This window comes from Dermochelys coriacea, chromosome 1, assembly GCF_009764565.3.
Source record: "Dermochelys coriacea isolate rDerCor1 chromosome 1, rDerCor1.pri.v4, whole genome shotgun sequence".
NCBI lineage: Eukaryota > Metazoa > Chordata > Testudines > Dermochelyidae > Dermochelys > Dermochelys coriacea.
The window spans coordinates 111,751,998-111,764,590 of NC_050068.2; the positions used below are offsets into that span (position 1 = coordinate 111,751,998).

The 12,593-nt window shown below is 48.8% G+C and overlaps 1 protein-coding gene across 3 annotated transcripts in view; it reads right to left on the bottom strand.

The window, feature by feature from the left end:
- The window catches only part of GAS6 (growth arrest specific 6), a 98,796-nt gene that overhangs the window by 5,308 nt on the left and 80,895 nt on the right, over positions 1–12,593 (bottom strand). The window lies entirely within an intron of this gene.

Genomic DNA, 12,593 nt, shown 5'->3' on the forward strand with positions numbered 1-12,593 from the left:
TCCACACTAACAGCTCTTGCATCCACACAGAGAGCAGTGCACTGTGGATAACTGTCTCACTGTGCAACTGGCTGCAGGGTGCTTTGGGAAGGATTTGCAATGCCTCATGGGGCAGGTACAGCGTCACACGATGCAGGCTTCTTAATCCCATTGTTCCAGGGCACCCTAGTACATTGTCAGCCACTTTTTCAAGGGAGGTAAGTGTGTGGGGGGAGGGAGAGGAGACTGGGTGTCTGGGGCAGGGGAGACAGCATGTTGACTGACCTATTCTGAGAAAGGGGAGGGGGGCACCCCCTCCCCCACATCAGCCCTCGGCTCTGCTCGGCACAGCAGTCTCTCCAGAAGCCACCCGCTCTGCCTGCCTGCCTGCGGTTCACTCCTTCCAAGTTCTCCCACAGCCTCCTCAGATGCCGGGAGCAGCATCCTGAGCAGCTCCGTGAGTTCTCCATGCTGAGGATAGGTTGCCAACCCTCCCAGATTGGCCGGGAGTCTCCCGGAATCAGCCTCCATCTCCCTGGAGCTATTGAAAGCTATCTGTGAGATTTTAACAGGCCAAAAGTCCCTTCACTGATGCAGTGGGGCTAAGGTAGGGTCCTTATCTGCCCTGGCTCCGTGTGGCTCCCGGAAGTAGCCGGCATGTCCAGCTCCTAGGCACAGGGTGGCCAGGGGGTGTCTGCGCCCTGCCCCTGCCCCGAGCACTGACACCATGGCCAATGGGAGCTGTGGGGGTGGTGCCTGCAGGCAGAGGCAGCATGCGGAGCTGCCTGACCTCCCCGAGCCTAGGAACCGTGGAGACGTGCCGCTGCTTCCAGGAGCCACCTGAGGTAAGCAAGGCCTAGCCAGAGCCCACACCCCCTCTTACAGCTCCACCCCCAGCCCTGAGCCCCCTCCCGCACCCAAACTCCCTCCCACACCCTAACCCTCTGCCCCGGCCAGAGCCCCCCCCTTGCACCCAAACTCCCTCCCAGAGCCCACACGCCAAACCCCCTCCTGCACCCCAACCCCCTGCCCCAGGGTCAGTCTGGAGGCCCCTCCCACACTCCGAACCACTCGGCCCCAATCCCCTGCCCCAGCCCAATGGAAGTGAGTGAGAGTGGGGGAGAGCGAGCAACAGAGGGAAGGGGGATGGAGTCTCAAAGAAGGGGCAGGGCAGGAGTGGGGCCTAGGGAAAGGACGAGGCAGGGAGCAAGGCAAGGGTGTTTGGGTTTGTGTGATTAGACAGTTGGCAACCATAGCTAAGGAATGTCAAAGCAGCAAAGCAGCCTTCCCCACCTCTTCCCCGCAGCTGCAGGCAGCTGTGTTCCTAGTGCAGGGCAGAACAGGAGCATTCCACGTTAATGATTTGCTCTTTGTTCCCCAAAGGGAGCAGCACGCTCAGTTGTCAGATATTTCCCAGAACTTTGAAAAGGGAGGGGCACATGCCTGCAGAGAAGCAGAGATCAAAATAGTGAGCAGAGAGGTCACAGTGGACATTGTGAGATTCTAGCGGAAACCAGTTATGTCAACAAAACAAACAGCAGTGTCTACACCAATGCTTTGTCACTTTAACTTTGCCGCCAAAAGCTTTATGCCTCTTGTTGAAGTGGTTTTGTTTTGTCGGCAAAACAGCAGTTTTGCAGCCAAAGGTAGCTCTGTAGCATGTACACCTCCCCTGTTTTGCCAGCAAAACTTTGTAGTGTAGACAAGGCCTAACTCTGCTAGACACTAAAAATCATGGACTGAATAGAGACACTGGATTAATAGCTTATTACAATAAACTGTAACTCACTAACCACTTCTTCTGATCTTATGATTGCAGAGGTGTTAACAGGCAACTCTACCTTGAATGGTCCCTTAAAATGTGCTGTCTAGTTATGCTAAACAATCTGTTCCACCCTGCACTGAGCTGTGATGCTGGAAGTACCTTTCCCAGACTGGAAGATCTCTACAGGGCTCAAAAGCTTGTCTCTCTCACCAACAGAAGTTGGTCCAATAAAAAAAATATTATCTCACCCACCTTGTCTCTTTAATGTCCTGGGACAGACAGGGCTATAACTACACTGCATATTTCAGAGTAGCAGCCGTGTTAGTCTGTATTCGCAAAAAAGAAAAGGAGTACTTGTGGCACCTTAGAGACTAACAAATTTATTTGAGCATAAGCTTTCGTGAGCTACAGCTCACTTCATCGGATGCATCGTGTAGCTCACGAAAGCTTATGCTCAAATAAATTAGTTAGTCTCTAAGGTGCCACAAGTACTCCTTTTCTTTTTACACTGCATATAAAGAAGTTAATAACATTCTCTGGAAAGGAGCTGAAGGCAATAGTGCTTCCTAAATTAACATTATTATCACACCTTAAGAGAGCTTTAATGGGTACACAGAAAACCTTTTATTCAATGCCCACTAATGGCCATATAAATACTGAAACCAGAAAAAAGACAGAAATTTAGTACATGCCAATAGATTAGAAGAAAATTTTGATATTATTACTACTACTCTAATTTCTATAATTCTATCACCTAGCCTCCTTAAACACAGAGATTAAAAGGCAAAAAGGACACAATAAAACCGTTAAATGAAAGCTTACTGAGATAAGTGTCCTCTTTCATGCCCTAAAGGCCACTAGCTTGTCTGTCTACAGTTTAAGGCTAAGTTAATCAAGTTGGTTGTGCAACAAAGTGATGAATTGCTCAAGAATGATTTAATCTCACAATGGCATGGGAATCTGGGTAAACCCCTCATCTCCACATCAAAGCAAGGAGGACTAGATCTACAGGATTCTCCTATGACATTAACACTACTTCCCTGGAGAGAGACAAAATCCAAACATGATGTGCTTGGATACACACAGGGCCAAATTCAAGGTTCGTGTATGCAGGCATAACTCTACAGAATTTGGCAGCTTTACATTTGGTCCACAGACTTTTGGGCTTCAGAACAGATAGAGAAGCATATGGTGCCACACCTCTCAGTCATGAAATGGGTTTACTTTTACATATCTTGTTTAGTTCTTTAAACAATGCCCCAAGCCCTAGCTACAGGGTATTTTCTACAGTGACCAGCTAAATTAGCATAGTTTAACCAATTTTATTTCATGCTTTTCCCCATTTGCCATATTTAAAATAACAGGCTTCTTAGGTGAGGGGATAAATCACCATTGGGGTGCATCATAGGAAACTAAACTAAACTTTAACCTCAGGAGAAACTGACTGAATACCTGGTCTAGGGTAACAAAGGTAAGGGGGAAAGGGGCGAAGGGCAGTGTAGGCACGGGATGAGCTGAGTGACATGAAGGGTGCTATGACTTCTAAGATGGTCTATAAAAATGAATTAATTTCATTGCATTAGTATTATATTATTATTAGTAGTAGTATATATGCAACTTATTAGTAAAGAATTTCTAGTACTTCCAAAGTAAATCTTTTATAAATTGTGATGGATGAACCTCAGAAAAGACTGTTCTGTTCTGTAACTGGTGTTCTTCAAGATGTGTTGCTCATGTCCATCCCACATTAGGTGTGTGCGCTCATCACATGCACCAGTGCTGGAAGTTTTCCCCTCAGCAGTATCCGTGAGCAGCTCTGGTGCCATCTGGAGTGGCGCTTGCATAGCACGGTATAGGGAGCGCTGCTGGCTCCCCCCACCCTCAGTTCCTTCTTGCCAGAAACTCCAACAGTGGGGCAGGAGGGCAGGTTGTGGAATGGACATGAGCAACACATCTCGAAGAACACCAGTTACAGAACAGGTTATTATCTTTTCTTCTTCAAGTGCTTGCTCATGTCCATTCCACATTAGATGACTCCCAGCAGTTCCCATGGAGGCAGGTAGGAGTTCACGGCTGTGCAGATTGTAACACAGCTCTGCCGAACCCAGCATCATCTCTGGTCTGCTGAGTGATGGCATACTGAGACGTGAACATGTGGACCGAGGACCATGTCGCGGCTCTACAGATGTCCCGGATTGGGATGCGTGCCAGGAAGGCCACCAAAGACACCTGCACTCTAATTGAATGGGCCCTGATGACTGGCGGTGGCGGGACCTTTGTTAGCTCTTTATGCAAGAGTTGATCCAGGTCTTTATGGAAGAGGTGATCCAGTTGGAAATCCTCTGTGAAGAAGCCGGAAGGCCCTTCCTTGGTCCTATCCACCGTAGCAATGAAGAGCTGGATCAATTTACCGAAAGGCTTGGTACGCTCCAAGTAAAAAGCCAAGGTCCTCCAGTCGTCTAGTGCATGCAGACACCTCTCCTCAGAAGTCTTCTGCGGCTTGGGACAGAACACTGGCAGAAATACATCCTGACTCATGTGGAAGGAAGATACCACCTTCAGCAAGAAGGCTGGGTGGGGTCGCAGCTGGACCTTGTCCTTATAAAACACTGTGTAAGGTGGTTCCGAGGTCAAGGCCTTAATCTCTGAGACTCGTCTCGGTGACATCGCCACTAGGAAACTGACCTTCCAGGACAAGTAGGAAAGCGAGCAGGAGTCCAGTGGCTTGAAAGGTGGGCTGGTGAGCGTGGAGAGGACCAGGTTAAGGTCCCACTGTGGGACGGGGCCCATCCCTGTGGGTAAAGCCTCTCGAGGCCCCTCAGGAACCTGACAGCCATGTCGTGAGGAAAGACCATCTGACCTTGGATCGGCTAGTGGAACACAGAGATGGCTGCAAGGTGCATTCTGATGGAAGAATGCACTAGACCCTGGTTCCTGAGCTGCAGTAAGTAGTCCAAGATGGACTGCATTGAAGAACACGAAGTAGAAATGCTGTGCTCTGACAGCCAGCAGAAAAACCTCATCCACTTGGCCAGGTAAATTAATCTCGTGGATGGCTTCCTACTTCCCAGGAGGACCTGCTGGACCACCTCTGAGCAGGTACGCTCCTCCAGGTTCAACCATGGAGCATCCACGCCGAGAGGTGTAGAGACGCAAGGTTGGGGTGTAGGAGCCAACCGTGATCCTGTGACAGCAGCTCCGGATGATAGGGAAGGGCCACCGCCTTGTTCATGAGCATGATGAACCAGTGCTGGCAAGGCCACGCAGGGGCGATCATGATAACCTGTGCTTTGTCCCTCTTGATCTTTACTAGGACCTGACTGAGCAGAGGGATCGGAGGGAACATGTATATCAGATCCTCAGCCCACGACAGGAGAAAGGCCTCAGAGAGGGAGCCCTTGCTCAAGCCCTGCCAGGAGCAAAACCAATGGCACTTTCTGTTTCGCCTGGTGGCAAAAAGATCTACTTGGGGAGTTCCCCACCTCTGGAAGATCATGCAGGCCACCTTGTGGTGAGAGAAGTCCCTGCTGAGGTGATTGCTGGGGCATTCCTGATACTGTGGAGGTAACAAACTTCCAGATGGATGCTGTGGAAGATGCAGAAGTCCCAGAGACGGAGAACCTCTTGGCAGAGAGCCAACAAGCACGCTCCTCCTTGCCTGTTTATGTACAACATTGAGGCCATATTGTCTGTCAGGATTCTCACCACTTTGCCCAACAGGTGTGTCAGGAAGACCTCGCAGGCCAACCGGACTGCTCTGAGCTCCTTGACATTTATGTTTCAGAGTAGCAGCCGTGTTAGTCTGTATTCGCAAAAAGAAAAGGAGTACTTGTGGCACCTTAGAGACTAACAAATTTATTAGAGCATAAGCTTTCGTGAGCTACAGCTCACTTCATCGGATGCATTTGGTGGAAAAAACAGAGGAGAGATTGGTCTGTGTGTGTGTATATAAATCTCTCCTCTGTTTTTTCCACCAAATGCATCCGATGAAGTGAGCTGTAGCTCACGAAAGCTTATGCTCTAATAAATTTGTTAGTCTCTAAGGTGCCACAAGTACTCCTTTTCTTTTTGACATTTATGTGTAACGTTGTCTCCTCCAGAGTCCACATCTTCTGGGTCCGGAGATGTCCAAGGTATGCCTCCAAACCGAGGTCCGAAGCGTCCGACACTAGCTCAACAGATGAAGCGGAACTGTCTAATGGGACTCCTTCCAGGACCTTCTTGTGATAGGTCCAACCATTGCTGCGAGGCGAGACCCACCGGAGGAATGGTTACGATCTTTTCCAGGTGGTTGCTGGATTGGGAATAGGTTGAAGCCAGCCATTGCTGTAGGGAGCGCATGCAGAGCCTGGCATGGCGGACCATGTATGTGCAAGCTGCCATGTGGCCTAAATGATGCAGGCACACCCTGGCCACTGTCAGGGGAAATGCAGACACTTCTGCGATGAGGTCCGTCAGGGCCTGAAACCTGTCTAACAGCAGGAACGCTATTGCCTGGGTCGAGTCGAGCATGGCTCCGATGAATTCTATCCTTTGAACTGGAACGAACGTGGACTTTTTGTGGTTGACCAGTAATCCCAAGGAGCGGCACGTGGCTTGTAGTACAGTGACACAGCATTGGACCTGAGCCTTGGAGTTGCCTTTGACCAGCCAGTCATCAAGGTACGGGTAAATCTGGTTACCCCACTGCCTGAGGTAGGCTACGACTACCACCATGCACTTGATAAACACCCTTGGTGCTGTAGCCAGGCCAAAGAGAAGGACTGCAAACTGGTAGTGGGCTGAACCAAATGTAAAATGGAGAAAGCATGTGTCCTGGGAAGATTGCTATGTGAAAGTATGCGTCTTTAAGGGCAAAGGTGGCATATCAGTTTCCTGGATCCAGGGAGGGGATAATGGAGGCCAGCGAGACCATGTGAAACTTTAGCTTCTTTAGGTATCTGTTGAGATCTTGCAGGTCCAGGATGGGACGCAGACCACCCTTTGCCTTTGGGATCAGAAAACACCAGGAATAGAAACCCTTGTTCCGGTACGGAGGCCCAGCTGTAAGAGCCCCTGAACTTCCTGCTCGAGAAGACTCTCATGAGAAGGGTCCCTGAAGAGAGATGGGGAGTGGGAGAGGGTGGAAATAAATTGGAGGGTGCCGGGAGGAAAAAGGAAAGTTGGTTGCAAAAAAACCAACTTAGGGAACAAATTGGATCCAGGAAACAGACTGTAGGCTGCCCTCGGGTGTACCCTCAAACAACTTTTTAGCTACTTGCTTGGAGTGGGTCGAGCCGACTGGCAGAGGGTGGGGGCTGGTGGCTCATGAGCAGTCTATAGCTCTTGGGCTTTTTGTGCGGCAGGTTCTGCTGAGGTTGGCCCCCTTGCCTCTGGGGAAGTTGCAGTTTGAACCACTTACATGCTGGGCCTGGAACATAGAGCCCCGGGTTTTATAAAGTGGTTTGGGAGTCCTTCAGCCCATGTAATTTGTTGTCCGTCTTCTCCACATACAGAGTCTGGCCATTGAAAGGGAGGTCCTGAATAGACTTCTGAGCCTCAGAGGACAACCCAGAGAAGAGCAGCCAGGATGCTTGTCGCATGGAGATGGTGGATGCTATGGTGTGGGTAGTGGAGTCTTCCGTGTCAGACACTACTTGAAGGGCCGCCCTGGCAGTGACCGTGCTCCCATCGAGGATCACCCAGAATTTTTTATGGGAACCTTCCGGAAGGGCATTCTTGAACTTGGCCGCGGTCTGCCACATATTAAAGTCGTAGAGGTCAAGGAGGACCTGGTGGTTGGCCACCCTCAACTATAAACTAGATGAGGAATAAATTTTCCATCCGGACAAGTCCAGTCTCCTGGTGTCTATTTTTGGGGGTAGTTCTGCGTTGCCCCTGGCATTCCCTGTGGTTATCTGCCTTGCCCACCAGGGAATTTGGAGCAGGATAGGAGTAAAAGTATTTGTGCCCCTTAGTTGAGACAAAGTACTTATACCCTGCCCATTTGGAAATGGGAGGAAGAGAGGAGTGTGTTTGCTACAAAGCACTGGGTATCTTCAATACCCCTTCGTGAAGGAGAAAGGCCACCCTAGCAGGGGCTGTCAAGTAGGAGACGTTGAATAGGGAGCCTGCTTGCTCCTCCAATTCCTCCGCCTGCAGGCTAAGGTTGGACATGACCCTCTTTAACAGCTCCTGGTCCATTTTAGCATCATCCTGAGGAACCGGGTAAGGGGGCTCCGTGATAGCCATGTCCGGTGATGACGAGGAGGAGGCCATTACAGCGGGTTCCATGGCACCCATTGGTGGTCCAGAAGGCTGTTCCCCTTGGTCAACATAGACTTGCGGGTTCTTATCCCCTGGGGACTCAGGTACTGGAGGGAGTTGGGTCGTCGAGGCCACAGGCCTGTTCGAGGCTTCCGACACCAAGCAGGCAGTCTGGGAGAGTTGGGTGAACCCCCATGGGTTCCAGGGGTACCACAGGGCCGGTTTCGGTACTGATGATGCAGGCGGCCCCGAGGATCTGGGAGGCTGCCCCGCCGATGTGGAGCCTTACTCCGCACCAGAGCCATATCTAGAGTGATTGCTACCTGGTGACCCGGATCTATTGGAGCGACGATTCTGTGCCTGGCGATAATCATGGTCATGTCTAGAGGAGGAGCGGTTTGAGAAGGACGTGTGCCTTCATGGGGACCTCGGTGACCAGCAGCACTCAGCGGATCTGTGATGGGGGACTGGCAATCCATGCCTCGCGCTTCGGTACCTGGATGAGGAGCGGGACCTGGAGGTATCGTGGTCCAGGCGCCAGAGGGATCTCCCCAAATACAGTGACACCCATCTCAGGGATCTTTGGTGGGGCCTGCGGTCCTCCGATCGTTCCTGGAATCTGTAATGGCGTTCTGGTGACACACAGGGCTGGTCCTGATGTTCCTGCCGGTGACTGCATGCCTCTGTGGGTCTGCACCAGGTAACCGGCAAGGCCCACCTAGAATCCTGCTGCTGGTGCCCACAGTCCGGTTACTGTAGAGGACTCCGATGCATCTGCTTCCCTAACTTCAAGGCATGACGGCTTCGAGCGGGTGAACAGTGGCACGATGGGGAGAGGTACTGATGGGGCGAGGACAGACAGAAAAGTCCCAAGGCGGGCTTACCCTGAGATCTGGGCACTGCCAGGGCCGGTTGGGCAGCGCCGGGAGCATCAGGATCTCCAGCGCAGCCTGGAGCACATGAGGCATCAACAGCACCTGAAGCTGATGAAGGCCTGCCTCCGCATCCGGGCTTCCAGGCAGGGAACAGGGTGGGCTGCATTGCTCGACATGAGCTAAGGCCCGACTTCCTGACGGGGCAGATGAGCCATCCTGCACGGGTCTTAGCTCACCCCCAACCATGTCCTTCCCCTTGCGGGGAATAGGAGACCATCCCCTACTGGCCTCCATAGACTTCTTGGCTGGGGCCGTGGACAGGGATTGGTGTCAGCTTGTCGATGGCGGGGCACTACACACTGATGCCGCAGTGCTGGGAACCTAGTTGGACTTTTGTTCCGGGGCTGGAGTGAGTGCCAACTCCATCAGGAGCGCTTTGAGTCTGATCTCACATTCTTTTAGTCCTAGGTTTAAAGGACTTGCAGATTCAACACTTCTCATTTACGTACTCTTCACCAAGATACCTGAGACAGCTACTATGTGGATTGCTCATAGGTATGGGCCGTTTGCAGCGATGGCAGAGCTTAAAGCCTTGGAACGGGGCATGCCCCATCCCCCGACTAAGTAAAACTAACTACTGGTAAGGGCTAACTAACTTTAAAAAAAACCTCTAGTTCGTATAAACGAAGCCTAAGCAACGCTTGTAAGAGCGGCAAACGTTCCATACGCTGTCACTGGCAGCAAGAAGGAACTGAAGGTGGGGGGAGTTGGCAGCCCCCTTACACCGCACCATGCAGGCACCAATCCAGAGGGTGCCAGAGCCGCTCCCCTATGGATACTGCTGAGGGAAAAACTTCCGGCACCAGTGCATGTAGTGAGCAGACACACACACCCCCCACACACACACCCCTAATGTGGAATGGACAGCACTCGAAAAACAAAAGTTGGTTATGAATCCAAAGATTCAGTCTCTTCACATAAACTGTTTAGTCTGTACACTGATGAAAAGTTTAAGAAAATTTGTTTGTGCAAAATTTGAAGTAATCAGGGATTCAGCAGAATTTAATATACCGTAGAAAACAATTTTATTGAAGTATGGTGATCATCAATAAATTGTTGCTTTTTTCCCTTGCAATCCAATAATGCTTCTTCCATATCTGCATCATAGTCTTTACTTAATATGGGGGATACTGCTAATATGGAGGCCAAATAATATTTTTTCATTTTCCTTAAAAAACATACAAAGAGTGACTGCTGTTTTGGGGTTTTTCCATTTCTGGCTGAAATAAAGAAACACAGGAGGACAGGGGAAAAAAATGAAAACAACCCAGCGTCAGCCCCAACTAACAAATGATGAAAAAAATTCAGTTCAGTGAAACTTCCGGTTGAACATTTGGTTCAGTTTATTTAGTCCAGGTTAGTTAACCCATCCCTAATGTTTAAATGTTTATAATCTTCTCATTGGTTAAACTGTTTTTAACTCAAATGTTAAGGCTCCACCTCTGGACTCAATCAAAGAAACAAGCAACTTGCTGAGCAGATCAGATCACAGAAGGAAGAAGGCAGCTAACCTAGCTGTAATTCTTGTAGATTTAGAGTGCAACTAGATTTACTTTACAAGAGCCAATCCTGGAAGTTGAAGCTAGACAAATTCAGTCTATGGCAATAAAGCATACATTTTTAACAGTGAGAGTAATTCACCATTGGGACAATTTACCAAGGGTTGTGGTGGATTCTCCATCGCTGACCATTTTTAAATCAATATTGGATGTTTTTTTAAAAAGATCTGCTCTAGGAATTATTTTGGGGAAGTTCTATGGCCTGTGTTACTCAGGAGGTCAGACTAGAGGTTAACAACGGTTCCTTCTGGCCTTGGAATTTAAGAAAAATAAATGAAAAGGAGTACTTGTGGCACCTTAGAGACTAACAAATTTATTTGAGCATAAGCTTTCGTGAGCTACAGCTCACTTCATCGGATGCATTCAGTGCATCCTTTCCACTGAATGCACCTGATGAAGTGAGCTGTAGCTCACGAAAGCTTATGCTCAAATAAATTTGTTAGTCTCTAAGGTGCCACAAGTACTCCTTTTCTTTTGCGAATACAGACTAACACGGCTGCTACTCTGAAACCTGAAAAATAAATGGTTGCCACAGCTCAGATTTTAAAAGATCTACAAAATGGATCCTTTGCCATAATGACCTACTGTTACACTAGACAAAATAAGCATTTAATCCTCCTGCTTCAGGGCATATAAGGATTATAGATGACTCAGGAAGAAGTTTCCAGCTGATAGAGCCTTTAACAATTTGAAAAATAGCTGTCCTACCACTTAATTATAAATAGAAAGTGTTCTTGATGCAGTGGGGCAAGATATGCAGCTGCAGCGACACAGATGTTCGGAGACATTTCTGTTAGTGGGATTTATGCAGTGTAAATAGAGTTTCCCTGCAAGCAAGGAAACAAATCCCACTTCTCGTGACCAAGGATGAGCTTCCATGGATTAAAGCTCTTTCTGCACTGCAATCTAATGCTCAGACAGTCCATGGAAGAGAGACCAATTAAAGATGCCATGTACACAGATCAAGCGAAGAGCCCTATTATTGATGTTAGGAATAATATATGCATGTTAGAGCTAATCAGAAATTTCCAAATGCTGATTTTTCAATGAAAATGTTCATAGAAATGTTGATTAGGGAAAAAAAACACTTAACATTCCCCTGCTTCGCGCCCTGTGTTCAGCCAGCTCTATACAACTAGTCAACTTGTTCCAAATTTCAAGGAAAAAAATGGGAAATGTTGGGTGAGAAATGACAAAATGTTCACGATTTTTTTTCCTCCATATTTTTTTTAAATCAGCCCTAGGACATGTACCTACTCCAGTTAGAGCCTAATGAAAATGTACCTTATACTGCACTGAAAGGCCAGCCTAAAAATAAATTACTCTAGAGCGCTATAGCACAGAAAGCTACCTCCATTCTAAGTGCGTGACAGACACTTCCTAATTTTCAGGAGAAAATCCTGCCCTCTGCTGCACTAGTGGTGAAAGAGAGCATTGGCTACCTCCTACTGGTGCAACAGCTGGGCAAAATCACAGTACATTATGGCACTCCACTAAGTGCTATTATTGAGGGATGGCTATTGCACCTGCCAACACACCAGAGTCCCAGGAGGGTGTGGTCTCCCATCTGTTTTGTGCAGCATGAGCTATGGGGAAGCTCACATTACTTCTTCTAGGAACAGCAGTAAAGGGGCACCCTGCTATGTTACCCCTCAGCTGCCCTGTACTTTCCTGCCCCTGTGCTGGCTTAACTGCTGCAGCACCTACCACAAGGCCAGCACTGCTCCAGCCTCTCTTCCCCATATTACATGGATTAGACAAGCAAGACCAAGACTTTGTCTTGCTGTGAGTACTGCAGATAGTAACTACTATTATGCAGAGACGCATGCTTTTCAAATGCTTCCTCATTTGCATTTCTCAGCAATAGGGAGTAGTAAACCAGTTCAGCCAGAATGAGAAACAACCCCAAACAGCCAAATCTTTAATTCAAATCAAAGGTCAATCTGTCAGGTTCCAGGCAGAGAACAGAAGTGACTCCTGCAGAGGCTCTATTTTTGCTGCAAAAGCCAGAAGTTGTGGCAGCCTCTGTGCTGTGCCCCCTGGGTGTCCCTGGCCTGAAATGTCATGAGCTCTTACAGATAGTGCTCTCTGGATGGCAACATCAACAGA